Genomic DNA, 315 nt, shown 5'->3' with positions numbered 1-315 from the left:
TTGACAAATTAGTTGTGTGAGACGAAGCGAAGAAGAAACTTATCTATAGATTTCATTTCAGTTGCTTGACCAAACTGTCATAGCCCTGCCCTATCTTTAATTGTCTTGGTTTGGTCTTCTTTGTCCGACAGCGAAGAAAACAGCTTCCTCTCCGGTGACTTTAAACCAGCCGGTTAGCTTTCTTTTAACGCTATATTTATTGAATATCTAAGATAAATTTTTGGTTTAGTATGCGATTATTACTAATCATCGAAAATATCCATAGCCAAAAATTTGGGACGTATATATGGTTCACTCGTTTGATAATGTTGTACT

The 315-nt window shown here is 35.6% G+C and overlaps 1 pseudogene; it reads left to right on the top strand.

Moving 5' to 3' along the window:
- The first annotated feature begins 13 nt into the window (after nt 1–13).
- LOC109132059 lies at nt 14–172 on the top strand (annotated as a pseudogene).
- The last annotated feature ends 143 nt before the right edge of the window (nt 173–315 follow it).

This window comes from Camelina sativa, unplaced genomic scaffold (genome assembly GCF_000633955.1).
Source record: "Camelina sativa cultivar DH55 unplaced genomic scaffold, Cs unpScaffold15820, whole genome shotgun sequence".
Taxonomy (NCBI): domain Eukaryota; kingdom Viridiplantae; phylum Streptophyta; class Magnoliopsida; order Brassicales; family Brassicaceae; genus Camelina; species Camelina sativa.
This window is presented reverse-complemented; position numbering and strand designations above follow the sequence as displayed.